General features: G+C 35.5%; 1 pseudogene; it reads right to left on the bottom strand.

Moving 5' to 3' along the window:
• Positions 1 to 21,466, bottom strand: part of LOC107515613 — a 158,335-nt pseudogene extending 136,869 nt beyond the window's left edge.
• Positions 21,467 to 21,819: the final 353 nt, after the last annotated feature.

Raw genomic sequence — 21,819 nt, 5'->3', positions numbered from 1 at the left:
CATCTTCTGCAGCTCCTCTATTATGAGCTGTGTGACATTTGTTTGGGTTATAAATGTGGTGGTCACATATCACAACATAATTCTTTGACTTTGTGGCCAGAAACACGGTGTCAGAAGAAGATAATACCTAACTCATCAGGTTATTATGAAGATTAAATTTAAAGTAATACAGGTAAAGCTGTATCACATTATCTGGGACAACACTGGGAGCTACCGTGTCACCAGCTGGAAGACAAGTAGGACAGCAGATATTCTGGGTATGTACTTTTTGAAGCAGCTGCCACAATTTCTCTTATAGAAGGGTCTCATTAAGTGCCCCATTTTTTATTTGTGACAGACATGGATGCCCTCTAATGAAGCTCTTCTCACCCATAGCCCAATGTCTCTGCCTTGTTTTGATTTGAACATACATAGCATCTGGATAAAATCTGAAGCTGTAAAGAGAGTATAAGTAACGCAGGTGTTGGAGGGAATGCCCCTTTGAGTTTCTGCTTATAAATGCAAAGGTAGTGGCTTTCTGGTAAGGGATACTGCTCTGCTCAGCCTCTGAGCTAGGTTTACTGGAGGGCAATAATTCTATTTATAAAATCAATATGCATTGATTTATAGCTGATGCTTTTGTCTTTATATATTATGTCTTCCTAGAAGGTACCTTTGCTTTATTGCTTAAATTTACTGAGTTTCTCCAAAAGGGCATAAGCGCCTTTCAAATATATGCTGAAGGCAAGAAAAGTACTGATTTAACTCTCAGAGCAATTTGTGTGTAATATTAAGCTCAGTGGCTTCATTTCTGTAGTCACCTTTTAATTTAATGCATTCCAACCTGTAGACTCCCTAACAAGTCAACCCTAAGGATTATCATCTACATCACTGGAGTTCTTTGAAATATGAAGTTATTCTAGTAATTCTACTTCCTACATCCCCTAATACACACACACACATGCACACACACACACACACACACACACACACACATGCACACACACCTTTTCTTAACTGTTCCTGCTCTGACCCTCCAAACTGGCTGAGCCTTTTTTCTACAGCTTTTACTGGTTAGCTAGAGGACAGGCCAGTGCATCAGCAATGACTCTGTGTGTGTACAATGCACATTTACATTTATCATATACATACTATATATATGTGTAGATTATATAGGTTAATTTTTCATTATGTCATATACATTATGTGTAAGTTACATACATATATAGTACATGTCTGCACTTATTATATAACCATGCCCACAAAGACTCCCTGATGTAGGAAAAGTTTACATAGTTTGGGGGAAAATATCACCTTTCCAAAATTTTTATGATCCTCATTTATATTTTAGTAATTTTACAAATTCAGTGGTCTTCATCGGAAATTCAGGCTTTGCTTTCTGGAAGCAGCATGCTATAGTGGAAGTACACAAACTCGTCTGGGCGTAAGGCTCAGTTTTGCAGTAAAATAGTTGTGTTGCCTTAAGCATGTTATTTAACTTTCCTGATCCTCAAACTTCATCAGTAGAAACAGGAGGCTAAAATTTCCAACTTAGGAGGTTATTGTGAGGATGAGACCTCTTAAGTGTCTAGCAGTATCTACACTGCAGCAATGGTTCAGAATGGTTTTCCCTTATTGCAATGGTAACAGGAGGGCCTTGGGCTGCAGAGGGAGGGGTGGCAGCTGCTGTGGGTTCTTTTCCTGGCACAAGCTCTGAGAGGCTTTGAAATTCTCACCTCAGCAGGTACACTGTTCCTCACCCACAGCCAGATGGAGAGCAAGGAAGACAGGTGGGAAGATGCTTTGGAAGCAATGTGCCCAGTAATTCCAGATATTATTCTTAAACAGATGGCTAGGCTTTTGACGGCCTGCTCAGTCTCCCAAATTTTCAATATTGCTGGATTTCATAGTTATAATACTTATTAATACACTGAGGATTCTTCTGTGCCCAGTTTTTTCTCTGTCCCAGGCTATTTTTCTTTCTAACTTTCATATCATTTGGGAAGGACTCTTTCCCTGAACCTCAAGCAGGGCTCACTTCTGTCACTGGGGTTCCTAGGCAAAAAAAAAAAAATGAGTGAGAAGAAAGATGAGAGAGAAACAAAAACAAAACTTCCTCGCTAATCCTCTCTCAGCTTTCTTTGAAGGTGGGGATTCAGATGTCCAAGCTTCTCTGCCATCTTTGCCTTTGCACTTCCAGCCTTGGAGTGATGCAGCCCTTCCATTGCTCACCTGAATGGCTGACACCTGGCTGCCCCTCCAGAGGTAGTTCAGGTATGACTTCTCTCAGGAAGGCATTGCAAACTTTTGTGGCCTCACGTTTTCTAACTGGGTTAAATTTCTCTCTTTTATATTTTAGTAATTTTACAAATTCAGTGGTCTTCATCGGAAATTCAGGCTTTGCTCTCTGGAAGCAGCATGCTATAGTGGAAGTACACAAACTCGTCTGGGCGTAAGACTCAGTTTTGCAGTAAAATAGTTGTGTTGCCTTAAGCATGTTATTTAACTTTCCTGATCCTCAAACTTTGCCTTCTCCTGATCCTCAAACTTTGCCTTCTCCTCACCATTTATTTGTCTTTCCCTCTAGTAGATGAGCTACTTTTAGGATGTAGACCATGGCTTTGTCTCTGTTATCCAGGTCGAAGTGTTTGGCTGGCGCTCAACAAACACTGAGCCAGTGACTGAGTCTGAAAATGACTGAGTCAGTTTCTGCTGGTAAAAACAGAAATGAGTACAGATTGCACTGGTTAGAGGCTCTGTCAGTTCTCTTCACTCTATTATTTCCATTGTCAAGAAAGTACATGGAATATAGTTGGTTCTTAATATCTTTTGAATAATGAAATTAGAATTTCATAAGAACATCTTTTTTAAAATTATGTGACATCTTTATTGAAATGAAGTTCACATACCATACAAGTTTTATAGTATATTTACAGGTATGTGCAACCATCATCACCACAGTCAATTTCAGAATATTTTCTCCATCTCAAAAAGATATCCTGTACCTTTAAGCTATTACTTCCTTTCTCCTACTCTTCTCCAGCTATAAGCACCACTAATTATCTTTTATTTCCATAGATTCATTTGTCCTAAAAATTTCTCATAAATAAAGTAATATAATATGTGTTTTCGTGCCTGGCTTCTTTCATTTAGTATAATGTTTTTAATGTTCATCCAGGGCATGTATCAATAATTTATTCTTTTTGGTGGCTGAATAATATTTCACCGGCTATATCACATTTTGTTTTATCTAGTAATCAGTTGTAGGTACTTAGACTGTGAAGAACATCATTTTACAAATTTTTAAGTGAATATTTGCTTTCATTTCTCTTTGATGTACACCTGAGAGTAGAATAACTTGTAACTTTAGGTTTAATTCGTTAAAGAACTTCCAGACTGTTTTCAAACCAACCGAAAAATGTAACATTCTATTGCAGTGTATGAGGGTTCATATTTCTTCACATTTTCACCAACATTGACTATAATTTTTTTTCTAGTCATCCTAGTAGATATGAACTTGTATCTCATCTCAGTGGATTGATTTTTGGTCTTTTTCATTAATTCATACAATTTCTGCCTTTTAATTAGAGTAATTGTTAAGTTTACATTTAATGTAATTATTGATAAGGCAGGATTCACACCTGCCACTTTGCTAGCTATTTGTTTTCTGTACATCTTATGTCTTTTTTTGTTGTTTCTCTATTTTTCCACTGATTTCTTCTTTTGTGTTAAATAATATTGCATCATTTGAATTACCTTGTCATTATTTTAATATTTGTTATTTTTAAATTATTTTCTTAGTGGTTTCCCTGAAGATTGTAAGCAATAACTTATTTAACAAAAAGTTTTCATTAATACCAACATAATTTCAGATGTGTATATATATATATATATATATATTACTCCTATATAGCTATATTTCTTCCACCATTTTGTGCTTATTATTATACAAATTAGTCAATATTATTTGTAGCTGCTACAGCTGCAAATTTTCCTACCTGCCAATATATATTTGTAACCCCCAAATTAAGACTAGTGGCACTTTTGTGTTTATTTGAGGACATGCACATGATGGCAAAAATTTTGAATCACTCAACCTGTACGTTACAGCCGAGGTCAAATAAAACAATGATCTGATGTCTTGTTTCAGGTCTCATACAAAGATGACTAGAGAATGGATGAGGTGGTAGAGAGTAAAGCTGTGTACTGCAAGAATTTCTACCTCTAGGGCCAGTTGGATGGAGTTTGAATTCTTACTCTGACACCTATCAGTTGGAAAGCTTCATGCAAATCACTTAACACTTCTGAAATTCATTTTCTCTTTTGTAAAGTAAGGAAAATAGAATCTACCAGTATTAGTTGTTTTTAGAATCTAAGATTATAATTCATGTGATTGAGTGCATACACACACACACACACATACATATATGTATACATATTTATAAATTTAGATAATATTTATATACAAATTTATAAATATATATAAATTTCCTTAAGAGCAATGGTTCAGTATTCCTAATTCAGTTTTCATAATTACTTTATAAAATATATCTATGGTGAACAATGAGAATTAGTTGTACATCTGTACACATCATATGTCTGTGTCAGCCAAAGATCACAAGAGAAACAGAACAAACAAGATATGTTTATTTTTTAAAAAATTAGTTCACACAATTGTGAGTACACACAAGTGAGAAATGCACAGGACAGCCCATCAGGCTAGAAACCCAGAAGGAATTGATATTGGATGACAGGGCCTAAAATCTGTAGGATGGACTGGCAGGCTGCAAACAAAGGCAGGACTTTTGTGTTACAGTCTTGAAACACAATTTCTTCTATGGAAAATTTCAGGTTTTATTCTTAAGGCCTTCAACTGATTGGATGAGGATTATTCACATTATAGAAGATATTTCTTACTTATCTTCAACTAATTGTAGAAGATAATCACATTTAAAAAGTACCTTTACAGTAACATCTAGTATTTGACCAAACAGTGGGCACCATAGCCTAATTGGAACATCATGATTCCTGCCTAAATCAGATAGGATAAAAAAGTTAAACAAAAATGCATTCATATTGTCATATATTTACATATACAGTTAACTTTTCTAGTGTTCTTTATTTCCTTATGTCATTTTAAGTACTGTCTACTGTCCTTTCATTTCTTCTTGAAGGACTCCCTTTATTACTTGTTGTAAGATTTCTTAGTAACATATTTTCTCGGTTTTTTTTTTTTTAAATATAGGACTGCTTTAATTTCCTTCTCATTTTCAAATGATAGTTTTGATGGATCCAGACATTTTTGTTGACATTCTTTTTCTTTCAGCATTTTAAATATATCATCTCACTGTCTTTTGGCCTCCTGTTTCTGATGCAAAATCAACTGTTAATCTTACTGAGTATCCCTTGTACATGAATAGTCACTTCTCTCACATTGCTTTAATGATTCTCTATATTTGTTTTTCAACAGTTTTATTATTGAATATGTAGACATGAATCTCTTTGAATTTACCTTTGAGTGTGTTGAGCTTCTCAGATGTATAGATTAGTCTTGTCTTCTAATTTGACAAGTTTTCTACCATTATTTCTTTAATATTTTTCTCCTTCCATCTCTCTCTCCTCTGTCTAGAACTCTCATTATTTACATGTTATTTCACTTGATGGCCCCACAGATTTCTGAAGTTCTGATAATTTTTCCTCATTCTTTTTTCTTTTTGTTTCTTGGGCTGGATAATCTCAATTGACATATCTCCAATTTTGCTGATTCTTTTTTGAGCTTGCTTAAATCAGCCATTGAGCTTTTCTAGTGAATATCTCATTTTGCTTACTGTGATTTTCATCTCCAGAATTTCTATTTCATACTTATTATTTCTGCCTATTTATCAATATTCTTTATTTGATGAGAAGTCAGTCATATTATCCTTTTATTCTTTTGATATAGAGCCTTTATATCTCTAAACATATTTTGAAAAGCTGGTTTAAAATTTTTGTCTAGTTATTCCACTGTCCAGAGTTCCAAAGGGGTATTTTACATGGATAGTTTTTATCCCTGTGCATAGAACCAAAAAGAAGTCACCATTTTTAAAATAGACAATTCAATCTTTTTTGTCTGTTTATTTGTTTTAGTATGAGCCATAATTTCTTATTTTTGTCATATATGAATTTATTGGTAGTGAGTACAGATTACTTTAAATAATATAATGTGGCAACTTTGGAAGTAAAATTATCTTCCTATTCAGGATTTGCTATTGTTGTTGTTTTTTATTGTTGTTTGTTTGTTTAGTGACTTTTCTGAACTAATTCTGTGAAGTCTGTATTCTTTGTCGTGTGTGTGTGTGTGTGTGTGTGTGTGTGTGTGTGTGTGTCTGCCTGGTTATCATATCAGATAATAGTTGAATACAATTTCCTTAAATTCCTGGAACTAACAAGTTTCCCAATCTTTGTCAATAGGCTCTGTTGTGTGTTGGAACACCCCTCAAACACTAAACAAGGCAGTTGACAATTCTGCCTTAACCTTTATTTCCTGCTTGTGTAGAGCCTTAAGGCTTAGCAGAGGTGGGAGTTTAGAGCATCCTCAGGTACCTTCTGATCATGTGCATACCCAAGGCATGTGCATAGCCTTACACATTCACGCAGCCTTCTGTATTTCCAGGGACATATCAGAAATTTTCAAAGCCTCCTGTGGACATCTCATTCTAAAGCTTTTTCTTTTAAGTTTCTTGGGTAGCTACATTTGTTCAAACTGTCATCCATTGCTTAAGGCATCTGTAATGTTCAACAATTGCCACTATGTTTTTCAACAAATGCCCAGGGAAAAGTTTGTTCACATTGGGGGAGCTCCCAGTTTGGGCAAATGAAGACAGCCTAGAGAGTGAGCCTTTTCACAGAACAGCCAGAGGGGGCAATAATGACAATTCTTGGAAATAAGGCTTTGAAGCAGCACCGATTTCATCTGCCACTTCCATGCCTGCCATTCTGCTGGTTTTCCCACAATTGTTGGCTGTTGGGTTTTAAGGCTATCATTAAGCTGGGATGTGGAATGGAAATAGCGCATGTTAAAATGCCACATAGCTCATTGTTATTCCCGAGAGTCAGTTGTCTTTCTTGAATAGACACTCTCCAGATTGTTACAAGCCTTTGGTTAATTTCCAGACTTCTCAAAAATTATTCTGACATTTTTTGCCAGTTTTCTTGCTGTTTTTATGCAAGGTTTTTGGGAAGTTTTTAGTCTGCCATTTCCACCGACACGCCCCACATTCTCGTTTTATTTTTTAAGATGGTATTTCTATTAACTGTATATAGATTTCATAAAATATTAAATAAACAGCGGTATCTTGCACTCACTCCATTACTCTATTTATCTATTAATTCATTCTCCATTTCTTGATATCTACTTCTCACTTTACACCCCAGACATATCAAGCTACTTGTCAATATTAACATATTTTTCTCCCTAGATGCAAAAAAATTGTACTGAAAGATATCTTTTTTGAGCAAAAAAGTATCATAATCCTAACTTAATACATACATATTTAATCGTGTATATCTGCATATGCATAGGAAAGACATATAGGTTCAAAGGAATTTTTGTTTAAATGTTGATTGTTATCTATAAATGGTGATAAAATTTTTCTGCTTTACATTTTCTATATTTTCTAAGTGTGACTTCATTGTTTTTAATATTTGTCTTTTTTTTAAAGAGATAATTTAGAGGATCTAGTGTCTAGCCTTGGAGCATTCATATATGTCAACAGTTGACTGATCTACCTTGGGAGGGTACTGCTGTCAGAGAAAGACCAACTGCAGTCTACAGAGGGTCCTTCACAAACTGGCATGGCCACATGGGAAGTTTTACTTGCTATTGTTTAATAGGCCAAAATTCCTCTGGCAGCCACCAGAGCACCCTCAGACCACAGCAAAGAAGTTCTTTCCAATGTTCTGCCAGCACAGCTATGTTAACTATTATTAAAATTTCCTGCTACCACTGGTATGATTGAGTCTAAATACTATGGTCCTTCATTACTGATGTCCATTATAGAAAATGACCCAGGCAACATATTTATGATGCTTCCTTGTTCATGATGCCAAACATCAAGAAACCTTGACTGGTGACCACATAGCATGCACTTAATTTGCCATTCTTTCAAAGACAAAACAGTATTATTTGTCTCAGTTTCAGAATCTCAATCAAAACTAATTTACCCCTGTTTTATGCACTATTTAATCAAGTTTTTAAATGTAAGGATATTAGTAAAACATATTTTGAAAAGGAGGGAGAAGTTAAGGGACTTAAATAGTTCGATAGTTATCACGTGTCCCAGCATCTTCAGTCTTGAAGAGTTTGGTGCAATGTATGGCCCTTTCCTCTCTCTATGATTTTCAAATGGCCTAAAAGCACTCCTGCAAGGACCAAGTAGCAACCTCTCTACCATTCTTTTCTAGTATGACTAGTAGGTACACTTAAACTTTTGTCTAGATTTCCGTGGTCCTGATTTTTAATTTCCCTGGATCTTTGATGCCTGGCCCTTCACTTTAGATTGAATCAGGACCATTTCATTCTGTGAATTTCTAGCCCCTCAACTTTATATTTTCATCTAGGTGACATCCTTATTATCTTATTTCCCTTCTAATTCTTTTTGACCAGCTCATAAAAATCAAAGTTTTATCAGAATTTCCTGCTTAGAACTCAATTCAAATATACCCCTAAACACTTTTCAGATCATCCTTACCCTCCTGTTCTACATTCTGGGAACTTGCCATGTCTCTCTCTGTGAGAAGGTAGTGTCTCTGAAACTGATTCTCTAAGCCCCACTTCTCTAGGAGTAGAACAAGAAGCTCAGGCATTAGGCTAGTGTGTACTGGCCATATTTTCTAATTTCTTCAGGTTACCATTTTCAAGATGTATGATCTATAACACTTTCTATGTGAAAAATTCTGATCATATTCTGTGAATTTGTTTTAAAAAAAGTAAAAACAAACATACAAAAAAAATCAAAACCAACCCCCCCCCCAAATTAATTTAAAGACTGATAGCTTCAAGGAGCTCACATGCCAATGGCAGATGGTGATGTAAAAATCACAACTCAGGACAGTAGAAGACAACATAAAATAAGTACCAACTCAGAATGGCTATAATTCAAATAAAAGAGCAATAAAATATTTGGGCACCAAAAATGTTTTATTAAAAAAATGAAATATATGACACATTTTAGAAATTCTTCCATAAAATGTTTTTCAGTACCTAAGAGAACAAACTGTGTCTAGAATTTTCACTTAGATGAAGTAGTTGAATGGTACTCACTGTTGCACAAAACTCCTCTATGATTTCCTGGAACCAGAATGGGGTCCAATCCCTCGACATAGCTCTGCAGAAGGTTTACCAGCTTCTGGCCCTCTGTATTTCTCTCTCTCCTCTTTTGGCCTCCTTATACTCTATGTTTATGTACAATGAGCCACCACACTTCACAAAATGCAACATTCTCTTCTAAACACATAAATCTTTGCATGTGGAATGTATTTTCCCCACCCTTCTTTGCCTCTTGTTCTTCATACCTGGAAAATAGAAGGTTTTCCTGATCACTCCTCCATATGCGTCAAAGGCCTCCTTTATACTCTTGGTACTCCCTTTATCTATCTCTGCCACTAATTTTATCACCGATATAATTGCTGTTTACTTCTCTGTCTCTACCACCAGAATAAGATCTCCTTGAGGATATATCTACATTTCTCCCTCGGTATCCCTCAAAGGAGACTAATCAAATGCCTGACAGGATACCAAAGACATTATTGTATATATTATGAAAATGCATGCACACATGCATGCGCGCGCACACACACACACACACACACTTTAATTATCAGTGCCAGGATGGGGTGAAGGATTTACAGTTAACTCAAAAAGCCCATGTGATACTCTCACACCAGAGCATTTCTTTCTGTCTGAAGAGTAATTTCATCTCAATCTCAGTTTCGATTTTAACCTCACTAGCTCAGGTCTTTTTCTTCTTCATTCCCTTTGTGCAAATTGCCAGTCTTAAAAGAATGCTGAAGAATGACACCAAGCACAAATGAATGATGTCTGTGCAGAAGAGCCACTGTAGTTCAAAATGCATCTTAAATGGCAAGGCTGTGATAGATTCACTTCTGTTTGTCCTTGAGAACCAGCAGGGGCACCCATGTTGTGCAATAATTGCTCTGTCTTGCTTGAAGGCATAGTGCTTGGATTATAGGACATTGATTCATTTGGATCTTGTGTATGTTCCAGCCCCAAGGCATGCTCCACTGTTGAAATTGACAAAGAACAGGAAGAGATGAATGTGAAAGCCTGGGACTTTGGGGAGCCCTGAGGCTGATATTGATGAGCCTGTAACCATAGTGGTTGCTTCCTGTGGCTCCTCTCCAACACAGAGAAGACAGACTAGGAGTAAAACTGCTCCCACCATCAGCACATTGGAAACCATTTTTGCATCACTTAAGAGAAAAAGAGAAACATTGGTGAGCTCCCAGAATTAACATATGGGGACTAGAAATAAAATGAGCAAAGAAGAGTGTGCATTCTTGAATCCTCAATCTCAGTGTTTTTTCAACATACAGAAGTTTAGCCCATTTATCTGTAATTCTGTGTAGTCCTAACATCTGAACAAAATCTGTTCAAAGTTCAATGAGATCTAGAAGCAAAATATTTTCCTGTCCCTGTGCTAACAATTCTGGGATGAAGAATATTTTTCCTCCTTTTGTTCTAACCAATACCAAGGGTTAGGCAAACAATGTTTAGGTAATTCCTCCAAGAAATACTTGTTCCCAGAAAATACAACTGTGCCTCTATTAACTTAGTTCAGTCGTTAAGACTAACAGCTTGCTCATTAATATTCACTTTGACAATTCTTCTTGTGTACACAAATCCAAAACTTTTATATAACTCTGCCTAGTCCCAATCTTGCAAGCCCTGTCTTAAAATCGCCCAATCAAGACTCTAAAAACCTATTTGCCTGTCTTTCCCTGACTTTTTTTTCTTAGAGATGAGAGAAGATACTGAGAAGATGTTCTCTCTTGGAGCCATAAGTCTAATGACTTTTGTCAGCTTTGGGAAGTCAAAGAGTCAACATTAGCAATGGTTTCTTCCTTTCTAATCTATAACTCTTTCAGCACACTTTTCTGTCTCGCTTATTTCGGTTCCCCATCATAATGGAGAATAACCTTGCTCCTTCAAACTCTTGCACATATTACTATGCCATGTAATCTGTCTCTTCCCTCCAGACCTCTTCAGATGCTACTGTTAGGTAGTTAAGAAATATGAGCACAGGAGCCAAAGCCCAGCTCTGTAATCATAGAAATCTCCCTTGAAGACTTCCCTTAAAGACCTCCCGGATAATGCCTCCCATTTTATGGTTATAAATTACTCCTACATCTCAAGGCACAAAGACTTTAAAAGCTGCTTGTTTAAATCAGTCACAAATGCATGCACGGAAAGTGCTACCCTAACCTGCTCATAACGTCAGCCTCATTATACCGTCATTATAATATCATGCCTATGCCCGGAAGTTCATGCTTCTAATTATAACAAACTGAATTCTGGGTAAGCATAAGTCCAGTAGGCAAAGGGTTATAAAACAGCTAATGGTCAGTCAAGGTAACTTCACATGCCAATCATCTAGGATCTCCCATCACAGCCCAAATATAAACAAACTTTTGCACTTCTGTGGAGTTACAGCTCTCTTAGCTGAAAACCCATTCCTCCCTTGGAGCGTACTCTATCTTTTATCTTTTCACCTCCCAAATTCCACAGGTCTGCAGCCTTCCTTAATGTGACCCATCTGCTTCTAAAATTGCACTTTCAATAAACTATACTTCTAAATCTTACTGGCCTGTAATTCTTCACTCTGTCAGAGGGGAAGAAATGAGGATCCCCTCTGTGCCACTGGAACAACTCCAGATTTCACATTACCTGATGTGATGAGACTTCTTTTCACCTGTTGTGCTGACCCCTCTTTCTCCTCTTAGTCATATATCTTTTATACTCTTTGTTTTATATATATATATATATACCTATGACCAATCTTCAATCTTGCTTTCTATTACTCTCCTACACAAGTTCTGTGCTCCAATCAAATAAGCCAAAGAATTCTTATTGGGCACACCCTAGCTGACTCAGCTCTATGCTTTTCCTCCCGTTCTTCTTCCAAACATATAGGCAACTTACTCTACCCCAAACCTCTGTCTTCTAAACACTAATTAGACCTCTTCTCATATTACTATCTGCTAGAAACATGGAAATCTTAAACTTCTCTCTTAATAGTTGAATCTTATTATATTTTACCACCATACCATTTATTTATACACTTCAGAGAAAATTAGAAAATCAGAGGCTAAAGAATATAAAGCCACATGCAAACATTTTAAGTATTATGAGAAATGAGTAAGTTCCTGCTCAAGTTTGCTCCCTTTTAGAAGACAGTTCAGAGTTGAGTGTTGTGGTGTTAGTTCAATAGTTCTAACTGTCCTGAATATTTGGAAATCTCTTACTATGCCTGCCTATGACATGGTGGTTGGTAGAAATAAACAGAATGGTCTCATTGCCTGATTTATTCTACCTGTGATCACTGCTTCCCAATGGAAAGCCACAGCTGACAAGTGGGGTTTATAAAATAAATGCCTGTGGCATAGCTGGTACCACAGCTTTTGCGGGGGGTGGGGAGATGCTCCTCAAGGGCTGTCTAGCTTCCAGGGAGGGAAACTATCACCTAGATGGGCAAAGCTAGCAAGGCAAAGAAGTCAATGGTGGCCACACAGTTCTGTTGTGTATTAAACACTCTTCATCTCCCTCTAGCATGTTGATGGCAACTGAAAGCAGATATCTTTGCTTCTATTGAAGTTTCAGTATAGTATCTGTCATGGTTGCTCAGAATATGTTCACTGACTAAGAGTAAATCCCAGGGAAAATTTAGGACACCACACAAGAGCACAAGCATCAGACTTATGTGTTTTTCTTGTACATTGTCATATAGAATTAACTGTTTAATAAAAGCTTCCCAATGATGGCAAAGTTAAATACATATTACTATAGGAACATTTGCCCCACATGGCCTTCCACTATAACTTACAATAAGACTATGACAATTTTTAATTGCTGAAGACAGGTTTTGCATATCAAAATAAAATATAGTTACTCATGAATAATGTATTAAAGCAAGCTTTGCTCTTATATAATAAACAAATTATTAACTGATGTTCCTAAGAATAGTCTGAATAGAACTTGCTTTATTTCTCCTTCCCTGCTTAGGTTTCAGGTTAGCAAAAATATTGCAGAAGCAACAGATGTCACAAATTTCATTATGAAAACAAATCAGATTTACTTTTCAATGTCCATCATGTTATTTCAAAATATATCAAAATTAGCACATTAGAGACAAACTAATTTAAAGAATGTGCTCAAGCTAGGAAGAAAAGGCATTCTGAGACTTTAGATAACAAACATGTCAGGCAAAGATCCTCTGGACCTAGTTCTAATGACAGAAAGTTTTCACACAGAAAAATTTCCCTTATTTTGTATGAAAACAGCTGCCCAATTATTTTTCTAAAAAATGGTAGACTCTACTAATGTCCCCAACCCCGAGTGCTTCATGTGTGAGGTCGCATGTAACCTGCATGGAGAGGGCAAGGATCTTGTTTCTCCCCCACCTACTATGGCTCCAGCTTCTAAAAAAGTCTCTGGTACAAAAAAGACCCTCAAAGATATTTTTTATTTCATAATAAAATTTAGTATGATTGTTATCTTTTTAAAAGAGCAGACTGTTTAGCTAGAGAGAAAATATGTGTCATTGTTGGGTTCAATGATTTTAAAACAAAACAAATGACTGGAAGAGACTTTTTGTTATAATCCATTATTAGTTAGATGGGGTGTATGTCTGCTATAGACACTATGGGGTTCACTACAGATTCAGAATTAAGTAAAACCTAGTCTGAGTCCTCAAGCATATCTGAACCTAACAGAAAAAGAATAAACAATTTGAACAAAAGTACTCAGAGAAAGCTGCCAGAATGGTTGTTTTTAGGTTCCCAATCCAATCACATAATTATCTTGCTGAAAACACATCTTTCACTTTTCATTTCCTACAAAATAAAATCCAGGCTCCTTAGCAAGATATAGCCTGCTTGACTATATCTGACCCTTCCTTTCTCCAATATTAATTGTTCCCATTCCTCTCAATACGAATCTTAACTTCAATATCATTTGCCTTTGAGTATTCAAATACACACTTTTTGATTCATGGAAATAATGCCTCTCACAGTAAACATACCATTCCCCAGCTGCTCACAATAATTTAGCATCTGTCGAGTTCCTAGTTCTTATTAGCCTTTTAGACTGCTGAGATACAACTTTCTCCAACAGCCTTCTCTGACACAAGAATGACTGATTATAGGAGTCAATGTTGATATTCTAAGTGTTAAATATATTTAATAAAGCAAATAATTTAGAATAAGACTAAATTTTATAGGTCGGTAAGTGTAGATCAAAAGGAGTTAGAGAAAAAAGAGGTATAAGTGAAGTAATTAGATCACTGACCAGAGAGATATCAGTTGAAATAAAAACAAAGGGAAATATATAAGCTGTTGTTGGTAAGAACTTTGTTTCTCTTGATTAAAGTTAGATTATAGAGAGTAAAAATGGTATCATTAGTCAAAAATACTGCTAGTAATAGAAATAGAAAAATTGAAATTGAGAGGCTATGCCAGAAGTTATTAACTTCGGATGAGACACACAGTGTTTAAATTGATAGTAAAATATCCAGATAAAAATGACTTACAGCGTGTTTAAAGTGTGTGTCTTTATATTTAGAAAAAAAAAAAAGGCATAGAGATAGAGATTCTGTTTTTGAAGTTTGAAGTTCATATTTTCATAGAATTTCAGCAAAAGTGATTTACTTGGTATGTATTTCCCCATCAGACTGTCAATTCCACAAGACAGGGACATGGTCTATATTCTTCATTGCTAAACTCAAGCAATAGGATTAATGTCAGGCGCATGGTAGTGAATTAATTAACAATGAAAAAGAGTGCTTCATGTAAAAGAACAATGGATGATATAGTTTATAAAGTATAGCATATATTTTTGCTTTAGACATGCTTTCTACCTTAAAGAAGTCTGTACCCTAAAGAAAAAAGACATGAATAACAAACTTTAAACAATTAGTTTTTTTTTTTAAAGTGTTTAGAGCTGAAAACATATAAATATATAGATAAAAGACAAGGAAACTTGCTTTTAACACAGGAAAGTGTGGAGGGGAAAACAATTATGGGAGAGTTTTTACTAGGTTTTACCTTTTAATGAAGGAAGTGAATACAGAAGGCTTCCCAGACTCAAAAAGATTTATAATGTAGTTTATCTAGCTTCTTCCTCCTGTTAAGGTAGAATTGATTCTCTTTCCAGTTTTTCTAGATAGTTTATACAACATATTTGAATAATAATCTTTTCTTTCGTTTGTTTGAATTTAATTGTTTTGTTTTTAGTACTTCATTCCTTCACTGCTTCTTGGTATAGAAAGAAGGTTGAAGGAGAAGAGAGAGTAATATGGAAAACCACTGGGCTGGTTTTAGTCAAAAACCTTTTTCTCTTCCTCTTATTTTCAAGTATATCGCTTGTTTTTGCCCTGGGACTCACCAATGTCACTCCTGAGATCCCTCACAGATGGTGCTTCCTCTGCTGTAGACCCTTTGGGCTAGGACTTCTTCTATCTATAAGTGACTCTTCTGTCAACAGTTTGAATTTCTCAGTTATTAAATTCCCCTTTCATTCTCTTCCTTATTACATGTTTTTTTTTCCTCAACTTCCTTATTATCATTTTTGCTAGGGACTCCAGCAGGAGAAAACAGCTCACTTGCATGCACACACTCACACGTTTAAAAAACCACCTTCTTGCTCTGGAAACTTAATTATATTTTGTGAATTACTTGTTCATCTTATTTAATCACACAATTTTGACTGGATTTAATTATTAGAATTCTAATTTTTAAACGACAAAGAGTTGGGAATTCAAGCTATAAAATTAATTGTTCTTGGTTTTTAGGGTTTATAATACTGGGATGTGTATTAACATTACATTAATATAAAATAAATATTCAAATATAATTTAACTGTAATACTTAAAGTTTGTAAAATATATTAAAATATGGATATACAAGAAAAAAATAATGATTTGCCTGCAACTCAACACTATTTTTTAAAAAAACATGTAGGTTCTCAGTGTAATATTCCAATCAAAATGTGTGTGTATATACACACATACATAGATAATTTGGAATTGTGTTATTAAACTCTCAATCATTTTTCTAAATACCTTTGCATTAGAATAATCAAAGAAAGAGGTGAGCAAACTTACTTATATTTTTGCAATAATGTTTATCTAATCTGAACAGTGGTAGCATAATTGGTTAAATAGAGGTTTTAGTGTTGGGTCACTAACTCTTCTACAGTTACTGAGAACACCTTAACCATATATAATCAGCTTTCCGTAATCTGTTATTCTAAAGCAGTACCAGGTACAGGCTAAAGAAGAGCACAAGGTTTGAGAGAACACTTAGGCATGGAGCATGCATCCAATAAGGCTGGTTAGAGAAGGAAGCAGTTTAAAAAATGTAATCAAATTTACAGCAGATGACTGATACTGAGGCAGGGAAACCAGGAGCAGCTAAGAATTTCAGACTCAGGATAGATGGAGCCAAGGTAGAAAAGAGCCAGACTGGAAGAAAACTTAAATGACATTGATTTCTGTTCCAGGCTACAATAAAATGCAGAGTTCCACCTCAGATTACTGACACCATGTCTAGGAAAGAGGTAGAAACACGCTAATGAAACAGCAACCAGGTACTGTTTCAACAGTATCATATATGGTGTAACCCTAAATCCTTCCTAAAGCCCAGAGAGAAGATACCAATTCTGTTCATGAATCATGTTGTCCTTTAAAATTGCCTCTGTAGCCAACTTATGGAATTTGTATTCACTGATTTTCTAAATCTAGGAACCTGTGAACAGCCCCATGGAACCAGGTGCAGAACAAGACATTCAGGCCCAAAAGATTCTATCATGACATAGGAGCACTAGAAAACCTGAGAAATTTCATCAATCATCTGAAGTTTTTAAATGAATTGTAATTTTAAAAATCTACCACTATGCCCCATTCTCTTTATGAAGATACAAGTCAAAGACATTTAATAGAATTTTGATTGTCATGCCTGGATTTTCTGCTTCAAACAGTTAAGGAAGTAAGTCTTGTTGGGTTTTCACTGCAAGCACACAAGGTCAATAGGAATGAGGTCAAGGGCTCCATAAACCATGTCTTGATGTTTCTTAGAAGTCACCAATACATTGTGCCAACTGTTTCTACATTTATTTATTGTACTTCAAAGAATCCTACACAATACCCAACAAAATAAAAATAAACATTGTCATTTTCAGAGAACTCTTGTGTCTTTGGAGAAAATTCATTTTTTCACTGCTAAAAAAATATTTTTCACTGCTAAAAGAAATATTTTTTTCCTGTTTTATGGAGGAGAAAATTAGATGGAACAGTCTAAATTTCATGTTTAAAAGGTTAGTTGACAATAAATTGAGGAGGCCATGGAAGAAGAAGGAGAGTCCAACTAGAGATGAGAAATTCACGAAGGTCTATCCAGAATGTGAATGATGACCGATTTATGCTAAAGATTTAGTACTCTCTTCTTAAATTTGTGTAAAGGTATAGTCTTCAGATAATAAGCTTTTTTTTAAATGGGAAGTTTCTATATATTCACATATTTCCAAATATTATGTGTGTAGCTAATGGATTAAATACCTGATTGAAGAAAAAAAAAGATATTACTTCCATTTTTCTGTTGAATTTGAAGGAAATAAATTATTATAAATCCACTAAAAAATGCCTTTACAAGTGTTATTTTGTTTCTTCATTTTGTATCAATGTGAACAAAATAAATAATTATTAGGCGACATCAAAATTTGTAAATTGTAAATCTTACATCCTACTGAGATTGTTATTTTTTAGAGCATAGTTTAAATGTAGATCTTGCTTATCCGCACAGTAAAACTAGAATGAAACAAAAGCAGCATGTCCTCTAAGCAAATGTGGGGAGGAGGATCTATTATCATCTAAAATAAAAGAGAAAAATGTCAGTAAAGTACCTCGATTATTTGCCTAGTTGCATTACATTCAGTTAATTTTTAAAAATTCATTCACTCAACTTTGTATTGTCATTTTATTCTAGGTGATCGTAAAGGTAGAGGCTAACAAAGAATGATAGGAAACCAAAATAGTGATAGTTTGGCTCCAACTACGGTCTCAAATTAAAGTCCACAAGATAACTTTGTCCAGAAACTGCCAACAAAAGAGAGACTTCTGTGGAAACTCTCTTCAAGAAACACACACACACACACCTTTCTTTTATTGATGATGAGTCATGTTAATACGAAGCCTCTCTTTGATTATTAAGCATTATAGGTTGATAAAATATTAGGAAAAAGAATAAAAGGTTATCCTGAAATGTTACATGATGTAGGAGAGGAATTTGAAACCATTCATTCCATCTCTGGAGAAAAAGAAAGAAATGTAATTAAAAAGGGAATTTTAGAGCATAAGGCCAGATGAGATGAGGAAATACAATGGCGTCAGGATGGCTGAAATAGTTTAAGAATTAAGGTGGGAAGTTAATTGAATGTGTTGTGCATTGTTGTAACATGAATTCATCTTTTGTTTCCCTCAAAAATCTTCACTGGAGTCCTTCTCATTCAATAATTTATTCGAATTATTATTTTGAGTATATCACTGAAGAAACTTTAGTGTGAAAATGATATTTGATACAATGAATAAAATTCAAAGATACAGAAAGATGTGAAAGCCAACTCTATAATTCAAGAAAATTAGGAATGGAACAATAGATTTCCAATAGATTGTGAGGAGAGAAATATAGCGTTTAAAGATAGCACTCAGGTCATCTCACTCTACAGCTTAAAACTCTCAGATGACTGTCCTTAGAATGAAAGTTACATGTTTTACTATGTCCATCAAGGTCCTTAATCCCTACAGACCTGACCACTTACTGCCTTTATTTACTCCATTTCTTCTCATCATTTGATATTAATTTAGCTTCAACTGCAACCTTTTAAAATTTCTCATCTAAATACTCCCTACTATCTATTAAGTCATCTTGTTTCAGTTTTGTATGGTTCTTTGATTCCTAAAAATTACAGTTTATATTTGTGCTTATTTCCTGTTCCTATCACTGAAATGTAAGCTCTGTGAGACCAAAGAATGTACAGCCTCAATCTTTATTGCCTCTGCCTACCACATAGCAGTTCTAACATTTATGAAACAAATGATTTTTTAGCTTACAATGAACATGGATGCTTCATCTGACATATATAATTTATCTTTACTAATCACTTTTATTTATATACTACCATATGATGGGCTGTGTAGCATGCAATAGAAATAAAAGATAAGCTCTGTGATCTCAACTAGGTCATAATGAAACTAGGGACATATGAGGCACATTAAGAAAGAACTAAAACTTTACTGAATCTTTCAGGACAATGTAGATAGAATATTAGTTAATGTCAAAGGAGATGAAAACTTTTAAGGAAAGAAGAAGAGCCAATGCTTTCATAATTGGACTCTATTTAAAACAACATGATAAAAATTTTGAACATATATTAAGCCTTTTGATAAATCACACTAATTTGAGAACTATTAAAATATATTACAACTGTCATTTTATTATTTCATCTTTCAGCATTTCATCTCATTTTCATTTACTTTAAATTAAAAAAAAAAGAAATGTGAAGATTTTAGAAAAATGAAGAAACTTATACATCACAGAACTCAGTAGTCAATTTGATTAATCATGAAAATAAAGCCGACACAGTTAGTGTTTGGCCACAGCCAGTTAGTTGCAGAGCTTACTAAGCTTATAGCTCCTAAAGAATGGCCCAGGTTTTCTGACTTAATGAAGCCTCCAAGAGCTCTCAAAACCAGGACTCCATAGCTCTGCAGCCAATTCTTTATTTTAAAAAAGTATATATTCAGTAACCGTTCTATTTTGCGTGCCTATTTGTATTTTTGGATTCCAGGCCCTTAAATTGGAGAGTTGAGTGGATTGTTAGAGAAGGAAATAAACAGATAGAAACGTTTTAGAAGAGGAAGACCTAGGAGGAAAAGCTATATGTGTGTGTATGTGTGTATATATGTATGCATGTATTTAGTTATTTATTTATTATTGGTTGAGTTTTCAAAAATTTTCTTTGGAATCAGAGGCAAGGCTACGTTTTGCAGACAAGGGTATAGTATAAGTTCCTATCTCAGCAGTTATTATGGTAAAGTATGATTTCAACTTCTAGATCCTCCACTTAGTAGTTTTTTTTTTTTAATTTGACCAGAAATTATTTATTTCCAAACTAATTTATTATTTCTCAAAGTCCAAAATTTTCTGTGAGTCCTGGCCTGGAAACTTTTCCCTAGACATGATGGAAATCCAGCTTCTTAAGTCTCAAACTGAAATTCAAAGCTGTGGGTTGAAATAGTGGATGCGGACATAACCATCTTTGCCACTGCCGCTATAGCTCTTGCCAGCAGAATGGAAGGAAGCACAGTTTATAGGTTTAAAGTGACCCTGGACTCTTCCAAAATCTTCTTCAAAGGCCACATAGAAGAACTTGGCCTCAAACTCTCCAATCCTGGTAGAAGTGATGGTTTCATCCATGGCTTCCTGACTACCACATGGTCATAGTTGAGAGAGAGGGTAGCTGAGTTGATGGGACATTCTGTCCAGGAAGTTTTCTGATGTTCAAGGGCTGTGGAGTCAAAGAGTTTGGCTGTGTTGTCTTTGGATATAGTGACAAACATGGTCATATCTCTGGATAACTGGATGTCATTTATCTGCTGAGAGTGCTCTTTAACATTCACCAATACCTCTCCAGGCTTGCCACTATACTGATTGAGCTCTCCACTCTCATGGCCCATGATGCTGCATTCCTCTAAGGGTCCCCAAGCAGCACTGGTGATCTTGGAGTCGTTGCAAGAGATCTTCATGTAGGGCTCATTGTTGTCAATCTGGCTAGGATCCTGCAGGTCAAAGAAGCTTACATAGCACTGGTAACCCATCTGCTTATCCATGCAAAACATGATAATATTGTCCCAAAGTCCAAGCCACATGTCTGGACAACTGAGTTGATCTCGAGTAGGGCCAGCTGCTTCCATTTCACTGTCTCAGAGACGACAACTATTGTCAGTTGAGCTAATGAGGACATGCTTGTTGTCCCAGGAAGCATGTGGACACCACAGAGCTCCAGTATGACTCATGTAGGTGCTCAGCCTCTCACCATTTACAGAACACCATACATCGACAGTAGGGTTCATGACATTGTTAACAGAAGGTCTCCTTCATGATTGTACTTAATCAATGTAATGGACCGCTCATGGCCCTGCAGCAGGATCAGCTTCATGCCTTCAGCGACACCAGGAAAGCTGCAGGAAAGTAGTGTTATTGGATATTATTTCAACTTTTTTTTTGTCAGTTTCCTCCTTTATGTTTTGTACATGCCAATAATGCCTCCCTTAGTGATGCTGAGAGCATTCCATGTGTTAACACATAATAGTTTAGGACAGTATTTGAAGAGGGTTTTGCTCAATCTAGTCTAGGTGTTAAGCTATGAATGGGCTGTTCACATGCCTTCTCTGGGGAGCAACATGCTCAAAAGTCTTCTATACTCTGTATCCATCACCAAAACTCTTATGTTCCATCCCTACTTTGGAAAGAATCTATCAAATTATTTGTTACAAAATTAAGAACTTAAAG

Source organism: Rousettus aegyptiacus, unplaced genomic scaffold (assembly GCF_014176215.1).
Source record: "Rousettus aegyptiacus isolate mRouAeg1 unplaced genomic scaffold, mRouAeg1.p scaffold_m13_p_2, whole genome shotgun sequence".
NCBI lineage: Eukaryota > Metazoa > Chordata > Mammalia > Chiroptera > Pteropodidae > Rousettus > Rousettus aegyptiacus.
This window is presented reverse-complemented; position numbering and strand designations above follow the sequence as displayed.